Source organism: Pinus tabuliformis, chromosome 3_1, assembly GCF_031772625.1.
Source record: "Pinus tabuliformis cultivar Carrire ecotype Pingquan chromosome 3_1, CPIR1, whole genome shotgun sequence".
In the NCBI taxonomy this organism is placed as follows: Eukaryota; Viridiplantae; Streptophyta; class Pinopsida; order Pinales; family Pinaceae; genus Pinus; species Pinus tabuliformis.
Window position 1 is genome coordinate 42,785,922 of NC_142301.1, and position 6,299 is coordinate 42,792,220.

Sequence of the window (6,299 nt, forward strand, 5' to 3'; positions counted from 1 at the left end):
AATGCTTGCCAATCCTTGGGAAAGGGCATGTCTCCCAAACATTGCTCTTACTTGGCCACACATTGGCAGATTGGCCTACCAAATCACTTGGTTGGGGAATGGGAAGAATATCGTCGCTCTCTCTACTTGGCTCGAATTCATCCATCTCTGCGCTATGACCAGTTGGTGTGGGGCGGCCATGGCGAGTCGGTTGCATTGTTGTCAATGAATTTTATGCACATATCACTTCTTTCTCACAACCACTGCCATTTGTTGTGACTATTGCGACATGGTGGAAATGGAACACCCCACTTAAGATCAAGTGTTTCTAATGGCTCACTCTACATAACTGTATTTTGACTTGGGATCAGCTAATCAAGAAGGGTTTCATGGGCCCCGACAGATGCCCCTTATGTGGGTTGGATTCATAGGACTGCACACATTTATTTATAAAATGCTCTTTTGTTGCGGTTTTTTGGATGGAGGTCTCCATCCTCCTTGGTGTCCCTTTGCCCTGTGACTTTGAATAGATTATGGATTGTTTTTGTACTTGGTATCTACATGCTAAGGCATACAGGATGGTACCTCTATATGTGCTATGGGGCATCTGGCGTGCTAGGAACAAGATTATTTTTTAAGAAAAACAACCTCTTGTCCAACTTGTGGCCCTAAACATTGTTGCATACTACCAAGAAATTGGTCCATGTTTTCACTTGGATCCAGGAAGGACTATCTCACTAGTTGACCTAGACAACATATTCCCCATCTGCCATTTCGATGGGGATGCCTTTGATGGCAAATGTGGCTGTGGGGATTACCTTTTTGTTGATCCCACAACTCGATACCATTTTCATTGGCATGGTGGCGACGGGGATAACTGCAGAGCGGAACTGATTGTACTATGGGGTGCTTTGCAAGTTACTTCATCGCTGGGCATCGACAACCTTTCGATAATGGGTGACTCGCTGACAATGATCAATTAGATTCAGGGGGAATACTTGCTAGAGGTTCCCTCGCTTTGCAACTGGATGCAACAAACCTTTGATATTTTAGCATCCTTCTTTGTTGTCTCCTTTCAGCATGTTTACAGGGAACAAACTCAATGGCCGATGCTCTTTCTAAACGAGGTCTTCCTCTTCCCCCCAATTACATGGTCTTTGATCTGGAGGTTGATGGCTAGGGCCGGTCACAGGAATATTTTATGATCTAATTTTTGGGTTTTTTTCTGATTGCTTCTTGATTTGCCTTTTTGTCCCACAAATGACTATATATTCTGCAGATTGTTCCCTTTGCTGGGATCAGGTTTTTCCCATTGTCTGGTTTTTTGGACCATATTATCTTTCATTGTCATTATGCATCCTTCTCTCGTCTAGTTTTGAGTTTTCTAGAAGTGAAATAGAGTTTGTATCCTCTGTACTACTCTGACCACATCCAGATTTTGGTGAACACTTGATATTTGTAGTAAGCATGTCTTTCGGATTAATCACATCAGTATTATTTGGTCGACGTTTCGAACCAGCTAATGTGGTTCATCCTCAGGACAAAGGTGAAAAAATCCATAGATCCTAATGAATAAATAACAAGGATGCATCAAGGGATCATAATTAGCCATTAGAAACTAGTAGTTAGGAAATTAGTCATTTAATTATTTTATTTTTTTATTTTTAAATTCTAATGAAATGACTAGTTATTATAAAATTAACCATTATATTTATATATATAATATCCTATTAAGAAATTATTAAATAAAATAAAAATGACCAGAGTCAAAACATATTAATAATATAAGCTAATAAATCAATAAATGGAATAATACAAATATAATTATTTATTAAAAATATTAAATTATTATATATATTTTTTATTTATTACTAATATTTAAATTATTTTGATTATTCTATTTTTTTTTAATTATATCTATCTAGATAGATAGATAGATAGATAGATAGCCAAGATTAGAAGAACTCTCATGAGCTCCATAGTGAAACGCGTCATTGGGCAGTTCCTAAAACACCATGGATGGAAAGGATCTGCCATCTTTGTGAGGATATGAACATCTAGGATGAAAATCACTTCCTCTTATAGTGCCCCGCTTACAACCACATTAGATCTCAGTTTCATAATCTTTGTTACAACACTAACCTTCCTAGCCTTTTAGGATGTCAAAATTATAGCGAGCTCGGAGGCTTCTCTCCAAGCTTTTTGAGTATAGGAATAAAATCTTAAATCAAATTAAATAATATTTCGTTTCTTTATGTCCGATAGACCAAAGTTTGGTCTCAGTGGACGTTAACCACCACCATCATCATCGTATATATATATATATATATATATATATATATATATTTCAATATTAATAAATAATTAGATATTTATAATTAACGGTTAATAAAAATATATTAATTTTATTAATTAAATAACTAATTTCCTAAAGGATAGTTTCTAACAGCTAATTCTGATCCCTGATGCATCCTTGTTATTTATTCACTAAGATGTATGGATTTTTTCATCTTTGTCGTTAGGATAAACCACATTAGTAAAATGTCGACCAAGTAATAGTGATGTGATTAATCCAAAAGACATGCTTACTACAGTATGGATCACAAAAACCTAAAATCTAACTTGATATTTGCTTATTAAATTATTATAGGAAATTTAAGTTGCATGACATTGTAAAACTTTCGCATTATAATGAATGAAAGTTAAGTTTTTTTTTTTTATCTGAAAAAAATAAAAATAAATTTTAGGAAGCCCATTGACCTTATCTTCTCCGACTAAGAGGGGAAAGAATTTCTGGGATATACGATGATTATTAATTAGATTTTAGGAAGCCCATTCACCTTATCTCTTCTCCGACTAAGGGAGGAATGAATCGTGAGATAGTGAAGACCTTCGTTTGGACACGCCATGCCAAGTTCTTTACCCACGGATTCAACTTGGTCCAATCGAAAGCAATCCCGATATTCTGTGTAACTAATGCAATTGAAGGTACGAGTATGACAGCGAATAATACAACAATGAGCGCATTTATGAAGAATGGATGGAATGGATCTTTCGACAACCGGAATGGATGTCACATTTTATCGTTTACAGAAGTCTACTTCTCAACGATTCGTATTAACCTAAATATCTTTTAAAAGTAATCGTAGGCAACATGTGTGTGTGATAATATCATTTTTGTATTGTTTACTCCATAATTTAATACCTCACAAGAATGAGGTTGGGAATGACGGAGATGAAAATAAAAAAGGAGAAATAGTGGGTGGAGATGGAGATGGAGATGGAGATGGAGATGATAAGGAAATATTAATTAATAAATATAAATATTTATACTAACAAAAATATATATATATACTATTTTATATTATTAATTAATATTATTATTATTATTATTATAACAATAATAATATAAATATAATAACAAAAGTAATAATAATAGCATTTTAAGAGTTTTCATGTCGCTCTAAAATGAGTATCATACTTAATATCGACAAGACTAAAGTCATGATCATTAAATCCAAAAAGATCATCCATGGTAGTTTCGTCTATGATAATCATTGCTTAGAGCAAGTTTTTTTCTTATAAATATTTGGGTATTGACATTCCTCATCAACTCAACTGGAATTATAACATTGAGAAAATGATTATTGGAGGATGGAAAGCTTACTATGAGCTTGAAAACAAATGTAAGTTGGTTGATCTTTACATTTGGAGTAAAAAAGGGTTCCTCTTTGAGACTATCGTCACCCATGTTGTCTTATACAAATTTGAAGTTTGGGGTTGCAGTATATCTAGAGAATCGTGGAGAAAGATTGAGATGATTCAAAAGCAATTTATAACCTACAACCTCAAGATCAAGGGAAACACTCCCTATGCTATCCTCCTGATTGAAGTTGGCATGCCCCCCTTTGAAAATACGACTATGTTTAGATATTTGATGTATAAGAAGAAGCTTGACAACATGGAATCCAAGAGGCTCCAAAAAATTGCTTCTAACTTCAATCAAAATCCCAACCTTCGCTTCAAGTGTGGGTGGCATAAGGATGCCCAGTCTTGGCTCAACCATTGGGGAATAAAAGAAGAGATCATCATGGGAAGCATTGATAGTGTCAAAGATATTATTACCTCCAATTTTAAGGATAAGTTGTGGGATGACAAGGAGATGGAGGGTAAAAGGAAGCTAAGATACACGTTGGTCTTATGTTCTGGGTATATCTAAAGTTGAAAATTGCAACGAAGGTATAAGTAATTATTTTCAGATCTATACACGAGTTCCCTTTGGTGAAAGAGCATATACATGCTGGTCCGACACAGTCAAGTAGCATATACTTTATGAGATTTGATCTTTGAGGTTGTTGTTGGTTCTAGTGGTTGTTGCAGAGTTGTGTGCTCTGTTCTGTGTTTTGATGATAGGGTTTCAGTTGTAGGGTGATTCAGAGTTGATGGTTATATTGCAGTAGTGATTGTTTTGTATTAATGGATCCAGTCTAAAAAATTATGAAACGTGGTCCCTGGAAGAAATGAGAAGGTTGCAGCCTTCTGTAGGTCAACACCTACGTACTAGTACATTAGCTAGTACAAGAGCTAGGGGGATGTAGCTCCCTTCTAGTAGTAGTTAGAGAATGAGAGAAGGTTGTAGCCTTCTGCAGGTGGGTGCTTGCGTACTGGTATGAGTCTATGCCAGTACAAAATCATAAAAATAAGTTTCTTATTAAAAGGAAGATAGAGACGATTGCAGCAGGTGGTTTTCACCCACATTGGGTTTCCACCTTATATCATGGTGTTCATGTGTGCTTCTCATGTGTGATGATCTGTTTTGTTTTACTGCACCTGTTTACTATTTATATGGTTAATAATGTTCTGATGCACTCATTAAAGATCAACTAATTGAATCATAAGTTTACTAGATATACGCTAGTTTCATTAAACATAGTTGCGTATACACGCAGGTTGCCTTAACTGAAGTACATATATGAATCTCTGATAATGGAAATGAAAAGATTATTGATTTGCTAATACTGATTCACCCCCCCCCCCCTCTCAGTATTATTTCCAACAATTGGTATCAGAGTAGGTCCTTCAAAAGAAGCTTGATCACTTGAAGGAAGATCCATCAGGATGAGTAATCAAGAAAGAGAGGGATCCATCAGACCACCAATCTTCGATGGGAGCAATTTTGTCTACTGGAAGATAAGAACCACAACATATCTATAATCACTTGGAACGGATGTTTGGGGAATCGTGGAAGGAGGATATACATATCCATCAACAATTCCTACAGATACGGCAGATAGAAAGCAATATGAACTCAATGCCAAAGTTGTTACTATCTTATTGGGAAGTTTGTCAAAATCAGAGTTTGTCAAGGTCATGCAACTCAAATCAGCCAAAGAAATATGGGACAAAATCATTCTAAGCTACAAAGGAGATGATCAGGTAAAACGTGCTAAGCTTCAAACTCTCAGAATACGGTATGAAACTCTTAAGATGCATAGTAATGAAAGCATAGCTAATTACTTCCTACATATAGATGAGATTGTCAATTGTATGAAGAATCTGGGTGAAGAAATTAAGGAAGTTGTCTTAGTTGAGAAAGTTTTGAGATCCTTGTCTGCTAAATTTGAATCCAAAGTGTCTACCATAGAAGAAAAGGAGGATCTACAGAAAATCACTATGACGCAGCTTCACGGAATCCTAATTGCTTTTGAAATGAGAAAATGAGGACCATTAGATATGAGAGAAGCCGCATTTAAAGTATCAGCAAAGGGAAAAGAAAAACTCAGTGAATTAGGATACATTTCAAAAGAAGAATATGAGGAAAATTTTGTCAAGAATCTTCAACGAGGATCTGGAAGGTTCGAAGGTAAGCTACCTTTCAAATGATTTTCTTGTGGTAGAGTTGGTCACTACGCTACTAGATGCCCTCATAACAAAGGAAAGATGTTTGAAGAAGGTAATAGAAGTTATTATACTCATGATAAAAGTAATGACTCATCCAATAGTGATGAAGACATTAGACTTCTCATGGCATATGAAATAAGGACGTAGAAACAAAAGAAGTTACCAGATTAAAAGATCAGCTAGAGACAATCACTACAACAAAACCAGTGATTTGCGCCAGATTTAGCGCCAGATTTTAGTGCATTTTTTTTGTAATTGTGATGAGCAACCTGGCGCTAAATCTGGCTCTATTGTACAATTTTTAAAGCGTCCTTTTTTGCACCTGATTTTGCATCCTTTTTCACGCTAGATTTTGCATCATTTTTTACACCAAACTATGCATCATTTTTTGCGTCAAATTTTGAACCAAGATTTGCATC